Here is a 15,149-nt window from a genome sequence, read left to right on the forward strand (position 1 = left end):
CGAGGACTAAGCACGGGAAGCCCTGTGTTGCCTGGCATTGAACTAGCAGTCAAACAGTGCCAACTATAATTATTATCCTAAGGTATGGGCTGTATTTTTCTGACTCTATGGTTTCTTTTTTCCCCATCAAATTGAGTAAGCGACACAACAGACCAACATCCATATTACGCAATCCATTATCTTAATTTCTGTCACCTCTCTTATCTATAAAGCATATGTATTTCATTTAAAACACACGAGTATAAGACTTATAGCAGCAGACATTCATCAGGGCCAAAACCAAAAACAGTTCATGGTGAAAACACAACCTTTCATATAGTGCAAGCATACTTTGAATGATTTTGAATTTGTGGACTAGAACACGAACTCCTTAGTATAGATTTGTCCTTCATCATGGACAGACTGAGTTCGAAAGTCCGTTAAAAGGGCTATGTGGGCATGAGTAGACAGGCACTCCATTTCTATAAGGAGCGAGAAAAAGAGAAAATGGAAAAATGCCGAATGTACCCCTAAGGTCCCCCACATTAACTTTGTGGATTTAATTAATGTATTTAACTTCCATCAAGACTTGGTTTCTTGGGGCGCCTGGGGTGCTCAGTCTGTTAAGCGTCTGCCTTCGGCTCAGATCATGATCCCGTGGTCCTGGGACTGAGCCCTGCACTGGTCTCCCTGCTCAGTGGGGAATCTGCTTCTCCCTCTCCCTCTGCCCCTCCCCCTGCTTGCGCTCTCTCTCTCAAATACATAAAATCTTTAAAAAATCACACACACACACACATTTTTTTTATTTATATATAATAAGGAGGTTGGCCTACATTTAAGGTTGCTTTTCCAACTTCATAAATTTCTGGATCTCCTTGAACAGTGCTTCTCAACCCTGAGCTTGCAGAGAATACATGGAAAGCTCATTGAAACAGATTCCTGAGCACCAGATCCAGGTACTCCCACGCATTAGGGGAAAAGAGTCCTGAAAATTTGCATTTCTGACAAGTTCTCAGGCGACGGCAATGCTGTCACACAAAAGCCACACCTGGAGCAGCTCTGGCCTCTAAGAGACCTCTCCCACTGCACCCTCCCCCTCACTGGACCCATCTCCATGTTGGGTTTCAGAGAGCGATCACCAATAACGTTTTCCCCTCTTAATTATTATCTCCTCATACATGCAACAACACAAACCACGAAGTGGATTTTTAAAACTCCAATAGCCATAGGGTGGCAGGAAGAGGGTGACTGTAGCCTCCCATGGGCTCACAGTTCTGGCTGACGCCTGGTGTCCCCGTGTAATTATGAATTGTTTCTGCTTTCATTGTCCAAAGTACCCTGGCTTGGATGACAGATTACATGGTCACCCTAACCAGAAAGAACCACTCAAAGTTGTTTGGTTAATAGCTCACTCTTTCTTATACAATTGGAAATTGGGCGAAACACTTTTCACATCTCGTATGTCACAATACCAACCCTCAAAGCTAAGTATCATTATGACCATTTTCACATGAGGAAACACTTTCAGAGTTGACAGTAATTGCAAAGCTCGGGCTGTCTGACACCAAAGCCCATCAGTAGATCCTGCTGGTTAGAGTCAAAATGCGATAAATGTGGATTACCACCTATTAACTGACTTCAGGGTAATATCCAGGTTCATCGGTGGCCATAAAAAAGATAGAGGTCTGGAAATAAGTTGAAATATACAACCTTAAAATCAAAGTCTTATGACCTTTTTCCTTTTATCATAGACGTATTGTATCCATCAATTTCAGCGTGCCTCTATTTTGACTTTCCCAACACTCTAGCTGATATGGAGTCATTATTCACTTAGGTCCTGATTTCCTTGAGTTTACTGGCTGAATCCAGATTTTCTCAATGCATTTCATTCGTTCAAAGCAGCAAAAGATAAACTAACTTAAAAACATCGGGAGATTAAAATACAGAGCCATTGAATAAAAACCCTTCCTGTTCGTGACCAGGATCTAGTCTAGTTTTCCACTGTTTGTATCTTGCATTTTTCCTCCTATGCCTTTACTCGTTCCAGAACCATTACTGAGTGTCTATTTTAAGCCACATAGCTTCGTAAAGCACTTAACATTGTGTAAAGCCTTTTCATTAACGCCACTATTGTTAAAAATCTACCTAGTTCTAGGCCAGAGAAACCTGTCTTTACAAGGGAAAAATCTGAAGGAAGCATGAATGTGGAAAAGCCTGTTTCCAACTTTCATTGAAAACACGAGTATACTTGTTAATAAAACGTAGGGCGAAGATAATACATTGCCTGATATGATCAAGTTTTGAGTGTTTCCTATCAGTAGAAGTATTCTGGAGAAAGACCTTATTTTTTATTGCAAAACAAAGACCCAAAATGACACCATAAGACAAAGTGACATTGGCCAGCATGCATTTCAATTCCAGGTAAAAAGGTATTTATGTGAGAACCCTTCTGCTCACACGGATTCCCTTAAAACACCCAGCTATTTCTTCTTAATTGAAAGCTGTAACAGAAAATGATATCTGATTTACATTTCAAATTTCCACGTAACTATAAACTTTTATAGTGGTGAACAGATGTTGACGCGAGGTTGACAAAGCTGAGAAATACTTTTCAAATTCATGTCAGAGGAATGTCAAATGGAAACCAGGCAAAGAAATACTAAAAGACAAGCAAAATTGCCATGTTTACTAGAATTTGCTTAGCGTGACAATGTCTCTTTCCAACGCAAATCCTGGATGACTAGTAGTTCAAAGTGTCTTTGTCAATGGGAATCCAAGTTTACACCTACAAGCTCGAAAGCCCCTTGATAGCTCGTGGACTTAGTCAACACGCACAAAGATCCTGAGTCCGTCTCCTTATGCACATATTTCTGGATTTCCAAACAATTTTAAATGTTAACTACAAAGCTGTCCTGGATTGAGGTTTAATAAATCCTGGCATCCGTGAGAGCAATCACTTCACAAAGAAACTCACAGCAACTAGGCAGTCACAGAGCAAAACACTGCTGCATCTCGCTTCGGATAAATCTGATCAAGAGAAAGCACATGAGAGAATGGTGTGAACTCAGAATTGACCCCTTAGACTCCTTCCTACCCCCAGTCCAGCATTCATTTCAAATAATCCTCAATTCATAAAGCACGAGTCCTAAGAATATAGGAGCCAGGCAAAGAGATAAACAAGGAGTTTATCTAAAGAGCATCCTATGAATAGGAATAGAGTCTCTGCCCAACAGGCGAAATATTTAAAGTCATCTCATAGGCCGCGTTCCAAACAGCAAAAGGAAATTTAGGACGGAGGCAGCATCCAGTTTCTTGAACTTCCTCTAAGATTATGAATATATTAGCCCTTGGCCTCTCAAGTCTGAGAACTTTTGTTTGCGTGACAGAGCAAATTCAGGATTTTTTGATTTCACCATGTTCCCTCCAAAGCGGAGATTTCTTCCAGGGCATTACCGCTCCATGTGGCTGATATTTAAAGAAAAAGGTGAAGGGGCCGGATATTGCATGCAGAATATCCTCTGTTAATTCACAGATCGGAAAGATCTAGTAACAGGCCAGACTCCGCTAATTATGTTTGTCACAATCTGATAAAACAGAGTTGAAGCCAAACTGTCACGGGGGATGTCACCGAGGGCGGCATCTTCCACCCCGAGTCTCTGTGTAAATTTCCAAATAGGTGAACTAACGAAGTCGTTCTTGCACCAACTTCACACTTGAACGCTGGTGTATGGGGTGTTCTCTTTTACTTCCCCTTGCGGTTTGATAATTTCCTGTTCTGTCTGCTCACGGCTAAGGAGTCATCTCACGCTATTTACCAGACAGTCACTGGTCCTGAAGGGTTGCCATAGTCCTGACACCCAAGTCGTAAAGCATCTCTGCGGAAGCACATGGTAGTCCAGATGCTGCTGCTTTACACACAGCAAGACTCACCCGTGGGGCTTCGAACAAACACGGCATTGTCCCACACGGGGCAGCTGCTGGGCTCCATGTGGCCCCCAGCTGTCAGTGCGACAACTGATGATAATTAATTACAGAGAGGCAGCACGATTCTGCAGGGGTTGAAGTCCCTGGTCATCTGATAGACTCTCCAGGAAGATCGGTTTTCATTTTTGTCCAGACCACTAGGGCAAGGCTGGGGCTGGAAGGCAGAGCAAGAGATCTACCAACGAGGCGATTGACCTCAAGTCCAGTGTGGTGAAAAACCCTGATGGAACGTGAATTACAGATTTCATGGAGACCTGAGTGAGCTCGTTTTTCGCAACTGGGTGTTTAGCTCTCTTCATTTCCCACGCATGTATGTGATCTTCATTTATTCAATTTTTAAGTGCATAAAGACACCAATGGGATTTGAGGACGATCTTGGGTTTTTCAAGTGCTGTGTAATAATGAAAAATTGCTGGAAAATTCTTGGCAAGAAATTTAGAAATTTTCTACCACAGGATAAAAAATTTATACCACTCTCAGCAGAGATCTTTAGCAGTGGTTCTCTTAAGAAAGGCTATCCTTTGTGATGGGGAGTTCTGCCCTGTACTGACTTTGAGGCTCTCCATCTGCTTTTAAAATCCCAATATCCAAGGCTGTCCGTTCTCCTGTCTCCTGCGGCTGGTTGAGCAATAGCTGACACTTCTGGGGGTCTTTAGATCTGGCTGCATGACCACTGAGACGGTCACTAAGGTTTCCAGTCCTCATTTGTAAATGTCTGATGCAAACAAATATTCTTTTCTTTATCTGACACTTGTATATGTGTGCATGTGTGTTCTGGGCAACATTAGTACGTGATTTACTCCCAGTCTCAGCAAAGAAAATGCAAGACCACCTTGTGAGTTTAGAGGAAATAGGCTTGTTCCTACTGTTAGGACACAGGATCATTCATCAACTTACAGGCCACATTACAATGATTGGACATATCTTTGCAAATAACTGATTATTAATTAAAAAATAATATTAAGAAAAGAAAATAAATTTTAAAATACTCTCTTTGGGGGCACCTGGGTGGCTCAGTCGGTTAAGTGTCTGCCTTCAGGTCAGGTCATGATCCCAGGACACTGGGATGGAGCCCCTTGTCAGGCTCCCCGCTCAGTGAGGAGTCTGCTTCTCCCTCTCCCTGTCCCCTGATTACGCTTGCGCACACGCACACTAGTTCTCTGATAAATAAAATTTTTAAAATAAAATAAAATGCTCGTTTTTTTTAACCAGGTAACAAAAATGGAATACAGCTTTGGTCTATTTTGCTTTGCTTTTTACCTTATCTAGCTAGGATTTTGTCAATGCACCATTTAATTCAGAGAAAAAGAGGGGAAAAAAGTCCCAAGTAAGTCTTCCTAGTCACTCCCATAAGGCCGTAATCTTTGTTGGGCCCGGCTTTTTCTCTTCATTCTCATCTAATTATGTCCTGCCAGACTTGGCTCTCAGCGTTATTAAGGTATGAAATATCCGAATCTAAATATGGAATACTTCGCAACGAAATATTTCTGTAATGTCAAGAAAGTCAATACCCGGTGTACACTCTGAATGCCTCTTAAGTTCCCACCAAGAGCATCACCAGGGCATCAGTATAGCATCTCAGCAATGGTACTTGGTGCGATTCCCACCGCCCCTTCCTTAATGTAGAAAGAGTGGGCAAAATTATTTATACATGCAGTTTGTTCTGAGGCTCACGTTGCCTGTTGATACGTTCGTTTTGTTTGCTTTTCTTTAAACCTCAATCTACCTTTACCACACCCTTGCAGAGAGACACTTTAATGTGGAACAATTTAAGGTTAAAAAGCCAAATGGTTGGGGCGCCTGGGTGGCACAGCGGTTAAGCGTCTGCCTTCGGCTCAGGGCGTGATCCTGACGTTCTGGGATCGAGCCCCACATCAGGCTCCTCCGCTATGAGCCTGCTTCTTCCTCTCCCACTCTCCCTGCTTGTGTTCCCTCTCTCGCTGGCTGTCTCTATCTCTGTCGAATAAATAAATAAAATCTTTAAAAAAAAAAAAAAAGCCAAATGGTTTGGTTTTTTTGTTTGTTTGTTTTGGGTTTGTTTGTTTTGGGTTTGGTTTTTGGTTTTTGGTTTTTTTTGCAACTAAGATGCTTTTTCAGATCAGATAGCTTTTCCATTTCTCTTCATGGAACAATCCAGTGCTGAATAGACAATAAACAGACAAGAAAAAAACAAAAACAAAAAAAAAACTCGATGAAATAAGAAAAAAAAAAAAAACTCTTTTACTCTATGGAGAAAACAGTCTGTTTAATAAACGGTGCTGGAAACACTGAGTAGTCATACATAAAAGAAGGAAGCTAAACTCCTATCTTACACCACTCACAAAAATGGACCCAAAATGTAAGACCTGAAACCATGACACTCCTAGAAAAAACACAGGGATAGGCTGACACAGCTCTTCGCAATGATTTTTTGCGCAGGATCCCTAAAGCACGAGCAATGCAACACAAAATAAATAAGTGGGACTCTGGCAGAGGAAAAAGCTTCCGCCCAGCAGAACCACCCATCTTCCAGGTGGGAACACAGCCTATGGCGCGGGAACAAGTATTCTCCAATCTGAAGTCTGATAAGGAGTTTATATCTAAATTAGAGACCTCCACAACTCAGAAGCAAACCAACACAAAAAAAGCCCACGGATAATCTGATTTTAACACCAGGCAAAATGCCTGCATACCGTCTTTTTCCCAAGTAGATACATGAAACAGGTATGTGCTAAGAGGCTCAACTAGCCGTGAAGAAAACGCAAATCAGATGGGATGCCTTTGCCCAGGCAAGAACAATGAGAGCAGAAATAACCAAGTGGGACTAGATCAAACCAAAAAGCTTTTTGTCCGGTGAAGAAAATCACCAATGAAATGAAAAGGCAACCTACTGAAAGGGAGAAGCTCTTTATAAATAATGCATCTGATAAAGGGGTTTATATCCAGAATTATAAGAACTCCGACAGCTCAACAGCAAAAAACAAAAACCCCCCAAAACACAAAAAACTGTCCAATCAAAAACAAACAAAACACACAAAACAGGCAAAGGATGTGAAAAGACATTTTTCCCGAGAAGATATACAAATGGCTACGACGCTCAGCAGCACTAATATCAGGGAACGGCAAGTCGTGAGCACGGTGAGATAACCCGACGCCTGTCCGAATGCTCATCAGCAAAAAGACAAGAGAGAACGAGTCCTGGTAAGGATGTCAGGAAGAGGGAACCTTCGTGTACCGTTGGTGAGACTGTAAACCGGTTCTGCCACTACAGAACACGGGGTATGGAGGATCCTCAGAAAATTAGAAAAAGAACTAGCATGTGACCCAGAAATCGCACTTCTGGGAACACATCCAAAGCAAACAAACCACACACTTGAAAAATCGTCTTCACTCCCATGCTCATAGCAGCACTGCTTGCAAGAGCCAAAACATGGACACATCCTATGTGTCCACCAACAGATGCATGGGTAAAGAAGGCGTGATGCCTAAGTAGCCACACATACCCAACGGCCTAGTATTCGACCATAAAAACTAAATAAATACAGAAATAAAATAAGGAAATCCTACCATTTCCATCAGCATGAATGGACCTCGAAGATATTATACTCACTGAAAAACAAGTCAGAGAGAGAAAGGTAAATATCGTACGACCTCATTTATACGTGTTATCAAAAACTAACAAATGGGGGCACCTGGGTGGCTCAGTCAGTTAAGCATCCAACTCTTGGTTTCGGCTCAGGTCATGATCTCATGGTCATGGGACTGAGTCCCGCGTTGGGTTTCATGCTTAGAGCAGAGTCTGCTTGACCCTCTCCCTCTGTTCCTCCCCACCCCTCTCTCCCTCTCAAACAAATAAATAAATAAAATCTTAACAAGCCAACAGAAAAACTCAAAAGGAGAGATGACGTGCGGGTCCAGAGATGGGAGCCAGGGGGAGGGGGAATTGGAACGAAGAGGCGAAAACATACACACTTCTACTTACAAGACAGTAAGTACCAGGGATGTCATGTACAGCATGGCGATTACAGCTAACACTGCTGTGGGATACACAGGCGAGTGCCTGAAAGAGTCAATCCTACAGTTCTCATCACAAGGAAAAAAAAACTTTTTCTTTCTTTTTTGGTGTTCTCTTTATTTCATCTCTGGAAGATGGTGGACGTTAACTAACTCTATTACAGTAGTTATTTCATAATAGGTGTAAGTCCACCGTTATACTCTACCCTTTGTACTTTTACAGTGATGCATATCAATTATATTTCAATACAACTGGAAAAAAATAAAAGCACCGGTTTTAAGGGTACTTAAGAAAATGTGACTTGAAAGACATACTAAGGAACATATTTGTTCAAGTGATTGAAGAGATAGCTTTTCTACACTCCCTTGAAAGAAGAGTAAAAAGGAAAGATTGTGAAAAAGGTGCTGAAGGGGAGGTGGGTGGGGGGATGGGGTCACTGGGTGCTGGGCAGTAAGGAGGGCACACGATGTGATGAGTGCTGGGTGTTATAGGCAACTGACGAATTCCTAAATTCTGCCCCTGAAACTAATAATGCATTCTACGTTAACTACATTGAATATAGTAAAGAGTTTTTTTAAAAGATGCTTTGAGTGTTAAAAAAAAAAAAAAAAAGTGCAATCCAACAGAGTCTATTTATAATACGGATTAACTCAAGAAATGGAGCAGAAATGTTAGGAACGTGAGTGAGGAGGTAAAGACATCAAGAAAGGGAGCAAAAGGAGACGTATGATGCCCCGGGACAAAGGCTCAAGAGACAAAAATCAGGACAAGTTGGAGCCAAGTTCAAAACCTGTGGAATACTACCTTCACCCATCAACTAAGAAGATGAAACATTCCAAGGAACAGCCCACGGCAGCTTTAGAAGATCATGACATGGGGTCACCCGGGTGGCTCAGTCAGTTGAGCATCTGCCCTTGGCTCAGGTCATGATCTCAAGGTTCTGGGATCCAGCCCAGCGTCAGGCTCCCAGCTCAGGGGGAAGTCGGCTTGACCCTCTGCTTCTGCCCCTCCCCCTGCTCATGCTCACTTGCTCGCTCTCTCTCTCTCTCAAATAAATTTTAAAAATCTTTGTAAAAAGAAGAAAAAGAACAGGACATGAATACATGCATTCATACAACATACATCAACATCATCATGGAAGTAGGATTAGAACTTGGAGGCTGGAGTATATCTTGCCACAGGGAACCAATCGATCTAGTGGGCTTGAAATACTTTCTGTTAATGTTATCAAGTATTGAGAATTATTAAATCAATTTCCCGAATTCAGCCTCTCAGTTTCATGCGGTGACCAGGTGGGAGGGTAAGGATAACGGTCTTCCCGTTCTATTTTAGACCATTTTGTCTGTAGACTCTTATCCCTTGGGATTTGAGAGGTTACGTAAATGAAGATATACAGGGCAAAAGGCAAGGATGTGTATACACATATAGAATAAGCTAAGAATTACCAACATATACCTAAGGAGAATGAGCAGATCTCTCAATACTTCCAGAGAAAAGATAAAGTTTCTGCGATAAAACCTCTGAAAGTATTGGGATTGAATCCTAAGTATAAAGGAATGCACAGGGAGAAATGTGCCAAGGAGACAATCATTTCATAATCATATGTGCTTTACTGACTGCAGCAGAAGGCCCAAGTAGGCTAATAATGTGAACATGATAGGAGACATCTGTTGTTTGTGACTGTCCAGAATTCTCTTTCTCGTTTCTCTCATAGCATCATGATTTTCCTATGGACAAAAACCCCCCTTCTACTTCTCATCGACATGGTTTGGGTAAGGTTAAGGCTCTGATTGTGAGCGTGTGTCTCTAGCCTGGTCAGTAAGAACAAAACCCCATAATCCCAGAGATTGGTTTAGGGATGAGCAGTGACTGAAACCAGCCAATCAGAATAATGCAAGGAACTGTTAGCAAAGTTTAGGGAGAGATACTCTCTTTCATCTGGTTCTGCCGAGCTGGCACAACATAAACCTGGTGCTTCTGGGGGTGACCTTTGCCACCACATGGGAACAGCCTGCTTGGAGAAAGTTGCCAATACATGTAAGAGTAATGGCCATACATAGAGACAGATTTCTGATAACCTTGAACACCCTGGATCCAACCATGCCTGAATTCCAACAGCCCTGAGATCTTTCAATTATGTGACCCAATCAACTGTCTTTTCCACTAAAGCCATTTTCGGTTGAGTTTCTGTTACTAGCAATCTAAGGAATCTTGACTGAACCAATGAAATACCAGAGATGGGGAAAGGAAGATAGAAGACTTTCAACTCTAAGCTGAGCCAGCGGGCCATAAAACCCAGGAATGTAAGTAAGGCTCCCTCATCGGTAGCAGTCGGACCCAGAGTTCAGGGATGGCAAAGTTTCATAAAAGTTTTCATTCAAAGCAGGTACTTTAGGGGCGCCTGGGTGGCACAGTCATTAAGCGTCTGCCTTCAGCTCAGGGCATGATCCCGGCATTCTGGGATCGAGCCCCACATCAGGCTCCTCTGCTATGAGCCTGCTTCTCCCTCTACCACTCCCCTGCTGTGTTCCCTCTCTCACTGGCTGTCAAATAAATAAATAAAATCTTAAGAAAAAAAAAAAAAAAAAAAGCAGGTACTTTAATTCGCAATAGAACCTTGAGCAAATAATTTAATCTTCGGGGGCCTCAGTGTTCTTGTCATCTGTAAATAAGAGTAACAATGTGTACCTAAAGAATATTGGTGACTATAAAATGAGATGATACTTATGCAACAATATAGCAGGTGCTCAGTAGAAACTACGTCCCTTCTGCATTCCCAGCTGGAAATACCATGGCCAGTATCTTTACCCAGCCTCTGGAAACTCAAGTCACTTTATCAATGTCCCAGTGCAGCCCGTTTTCCCATGCTCACGTTCAAGCTCAAAAGTTAGATTCCTGGGGCGCCTGGGTGGCACAGCGGTTAAAGCGTCTGCCTTCGGCTCAGGGCGTGATCCCGGCGTTCTGGGATCGAGCCCCACATCAGGCTCCTCCACTATGGGCCTGCTTCTTCCTCTCCCACTCCCCCTGCTTGTGTTCCCTCTCTCGCTGGCTGTCTCTATCTCTGTCCACTAAATAAATAAACTCTTAAAAAAAAAAAAGTTAGATTCCTTCGCATAATGATCCTCCCTGTCTCTTCTCAATGTAGTTGTATTCATGATGAGATGTTCTAGCAATCGAGGAAGTTTGTATTTTAAGGAGGGGCACATAAAATGGAAACATTTAAACCTCTAAGAATGATTTCCTCCAGTGCCGTTTCAAGTACGCGAGGGCAAGTTTGTTGAGACAGGGGATTAAGTTGATCTAGATGTTAAGATGGAATGTAAAAAAAAAAAAAAAAAAAAAGATGACAAATTAAGTCACAGACACCTAATAGCTTCAGATTTAGACAAAATTGACTAGCAGGAAGCAATTCAGCTGCATGAAATAATTAAAGCTGCATGTCTTGGAATTAAAGAACAAAGTATGCTGTACATTGAGACTTGAAAAGAATATCAATGGAGTGGAATCACGCTAACACTGAGGTCAATACTGGAAACGACATCATTTAGAAAGTGTTTCTCCATCTCTCTTTTCCCCCCTCACCTTTAAACGCAAGACTGACCTCCCGCAGTGGACATAACTCTACAGCATCCAATCCGGTGTTTCACACAGGGATTCTTCTAGTCCTGCTACTTCACGGTTTTCTTTTCTTCGCTGATAGCACTTTCGTCTACCATGTTCCCCAGCCAAATACTTAAGCGTCTTTCTAAATGGCCTTCTCTTTCTCAGGCTGACACCCAAACAGTCCGTGAACACGTCTCATCAATTCTACCTTCTCCACCTTTCTATCTGACCTCACAGTCTTGCTCACTTTTTTTTTTTTTTTTTTTTTAGTTTTAAATATAGGACATGGTCTCTCACCACGAAATAGATCCTAATGTGACCTGCTGCCTCTCATCTCCTGTTCCTCCAATTCCAATTCCTTCTCTGTATCACTGCTATGGTATTTTGTATTTCTAAAAAAAAAAAAAAAAAAAAAAAAGGCTGTTTCTGTCTCCTACGTCCATCTGCTTCATGTCACCGTGGTTTTTTCCCTCTCAAATACCCTGCCACACTGTGACCACAGGATGAGTCTCGTTTCTTTCCAAGCCTCATTTTCTCTCTTCTCCCCTATTAACATTTCAGTAACCACTCCCCTTACTTGTCTGTGCTGACCCACCCTGCATTGACTTCTTTCACTGCGTCGGTCACACTCCACTATGTTAGCTCCAAGAGCTCTTATTCCTATTTCATTTGTTCTGTTGCAGACATTCTGAGGACATGAAATATTTATCATTCACCTCCGTAGATACAAGGACAAGATGCAACATAGGTGCTTAATAAATACCGAGCAATCTATTTCATGTATACAACTGGTATACCTGATATAGAGGAAGAAACTGAAGAGAAACTTGAAAACAATCTAACGACAGAGTAAACAATCAGTGCTGATTTCATTCTGTAGGCAGAATACAATTGGGTAACACAGGTGGCATTTTGTGAGAGAGTGGGGTGTAAACTTCACTCCAATGAGACAGCACATCCCATACTATCGCAGACAGTGTTTTCCAAAAATGTCATCGCCATATCTCCCTTCCACATGGTCTTCAACATGATCATGCTACTTCTCCATTAAACAGTAAGTACAATCTCCACCTCTTTAAACTCGGGTGGGCCCTGTCACTGCTTTGACCGAAACAACATGGCGCACATCACACTATTCCAGTTCTGGGAATAGCTCTTTACTGGCCGGGCAGTTTCTGTTTCCTGCTTCTTAGAAGCTCGCTACCATGCATGAAACACGACCACCAGGCCACTCTTCTTTAAGAAGCCTAATCCCTGCGAAGAGGAGATGAATAGTGTGAGATCAATTAACCCTGAGGCACCTGCCATGTGAATGAAGACTTCATCTTACACAGTAGTCCAGGGGAGCCTTCTGATGACTGCAGTCCCAGGCACCATCTGCCTACACAGCATGGCGATCCTAAGTTAGAACCACCCACCAGCGCCCAGACCACCCACAGAACCAGGGAAAGAATAGTAAGTTGTTTTTAAGGCTCTCAACTTTGGGGTGATGTGTTACACCACAAGAGAAAACTGGAACACATAATTAAGTTTTCCACTTTCTCTAACAGTGCTAGAATTTCTAAATTGATTAGTTACAATACAGGCTACCTCTCAAGCACTAAGTCATTGATCAACTTCGCGCGGAGAAATCACGAATGAAGGGGCCCTGGGCGGTGCAGTCAGGCGGTGAGGGACCAACTCTTGGTTTCAGCTCAAGTTGTGATCTCAGGGTCGTGAGATCAAACCCCACCATGGGCTCATGCCCCCTATCCTTCCCCGCGTCGAGCTCCAAGCTCAGTGTGGAGTCTGAAATTCTTCCTCCCTCTCCCCCTGCTGCTCCCCACCATGCTCACTCACTCTCCCTCTCTAATAAATCAATATTAAAAAAAAAAAAAAGAAGAATGCAAAGGCATTAGCAATACCATAGAGTAATACCTGAAAATCTTTTTAACTGAAAACATAGTTTCTAAATGACAAAAACATAGTATAAAAATTCAATACCCACTTATGCTGAACTAGAAATAATTATGTCCCCCCAATGGAACATCATACACTACAAAAGGACTACTTTAGCCTCGTATAAATTGTTACCAAATGATGTCAGTGTAGTACGATAAGTTGCATAACAGTATGTACAATAAGGATCTCATTTTTTTTTAAATATGTATTTTTAAGTTTAGAGAAAAAGAAATACTGAAATATGTACCTAAAAGGACATAATTACCTCTGGGAAATTGATGGAAGAGGAGGATTTAAATTTACTGTATTTATGTCATCATGAATACTTTTATAACGAACATGGGCCACAACTATTTTAAGAGAAATGCAAATCGAGAAGGAAAAAAACAACAACAACACATGTTTATCGGAAGTCTGATATTCTCTCTCTCCTCACCCTCCCCTCATTCTGGCATCATCTAGCTCGATCTTTGTAATTTACGCACACATTTGTTCTTTAGCTAGATAATAGCATAGAATTTCAGGGCATAGGACATGTTACTCTTATCAGGAGCCAAATTCTTTGCCAAATTCAAATCCAAACTCCTTCACCTTAGTGACTGAGGCATCCACAATTTTGTTCTCAACCATCAACACATTTTTCCCCCCAGATTTTGATACGCTTGATTCCAAAACTACATCTGTTCCTGGAACTATCGCCTGGTTTTGCTTCTTTGCTTTGTTTTCCCTGCATCTGGATGGCTTGTCCTGTTCTCTTCATGAGATTCATGCACTCAGGGTCACCCCCACGTCCACACACACACCACCCGTACTTCGAGACCAACGTTGCCGCCATGTTTTCCTCCAGTAGGAGTCCTACAGCACTTTATCTCCTCTTTCTTCACCTTTGTTCCTTTTTACCTGGTATCTTTTTGAAATTCTCTTAATTATTACCGGGTATTTTGAATAACTAATTCATGGAGTTCACAGTTCAAATGTATTTAAAAACACAGTGAGTGATCTCTCTCTCCAGCCACCCTCTTCCTCAACCGCTGATTTGTTTTCTTGTGATCCTTTTCAGGGACGTTTGAACATACGTAAGAGCACATGCATGCCTGTTATTTTCCCTTTCACAGAAATCCTGGAGTACTATACCCACTGCTCCAGACTTTGCACTTCATACAGTTACCCATTCAGCCACAGAGATTTATAGTGCGGCTACTATATTCCGGCAACTCTTCCCGCAGTGGAGAAACAGTAATACACAAAAAAGTCCCACCCTCATGGAGGTAACACTCTTAGAAAAGACACAGAAAAGCAACAAAATCACTGCAGTATACAGTATGTCAGACACTAAGAACTATAAGCGTCTTCACTATCAGATAATAGTAACAATAAAGCAGGACAGGAAAATACTATGGAGATTAGCATTTTGGATAGGGTCACCTCTAAAGTCCTCACTTTATTAATTAATTAATGCTGAGGACAGCAAGGGTATTAACCACGCGGCTCTCAGGGCAATAGCATTTCCGACAGAGGGAACAAATGCAAAGACCTAAGTGGGGTTTCGTATGATGGATTCTAGAGATGGCAAAATGTCTGTTGTGGTTTTAGCAGAGTAAACAAGCGACCTACTAGTACTTCAAATATTTGTATTCATCTTTTGCTT

The sequence above is a fragment of the Ursus americanus genome, chromosome 5, assembly GCF_024610735.1.
Source record: "Ursus americanus isolate L20-20 chromosome 5, mUrsAme1.1.p, whole genome shotgun sequence".
Classification (NCBI taxonomy): Eukaryota; Metazoa; Chordata; class Mammalia; order Carnivora; family Ursidae; genus Ursus; species Ursus americanus.